The 260-nt window shown below is 30.4% G+C and overlaps 1 protein-coding gene across 1 annotated transcript in view; it reads left to right on the forward strand.

Annotated features, from left to right (window-relative positions):
- Positions 1–260, forward strand: part of LOC119587095 — a gene marked incomplete at its 3' end in the record, with an annotated part of 7,275 nt that overhangs the window by 2,297 nt on the left and 4,718 nt on the right.

Raw genomic sequence — 260 nt, forward strand, 5'->3', positions numbered from 1 at the left:
AATCATATAAAGAATACCTTCCTATGACATCACAATTTCACATTTTATTAACACACAATGACCTGGAAATCCATCCGTCGTGCGTCACATCATCATTATTTAAGCCTTTCATATATTCATTAATCCTATGGTTGCTTATATTATCATAGATGATGTACTTATGCATCGTCATTTTCTAGCTCATATTATAACCACGAATTATGTAAAGTTACAAATGTATGTATTCATATTTACAACGGGAATGATTGGAAACAGTAAAA

The sequence above is a fragment of the Penaeus monodon genome, chromosome 22, assembly GCF_015228065.2.
Source record: "Penaeus monodon isolate SGIC_2016 chromosome 22, NSTDA_Pmon_1, whole genome shotgun sequence".
In the NCBI taxonomy this organism is placed as follows: Eukaryota; Metazoa; Arthropoda; class Malacostraca; order Decapoda; family Penaeidae; genus Penaeus; species Penaeus monodon.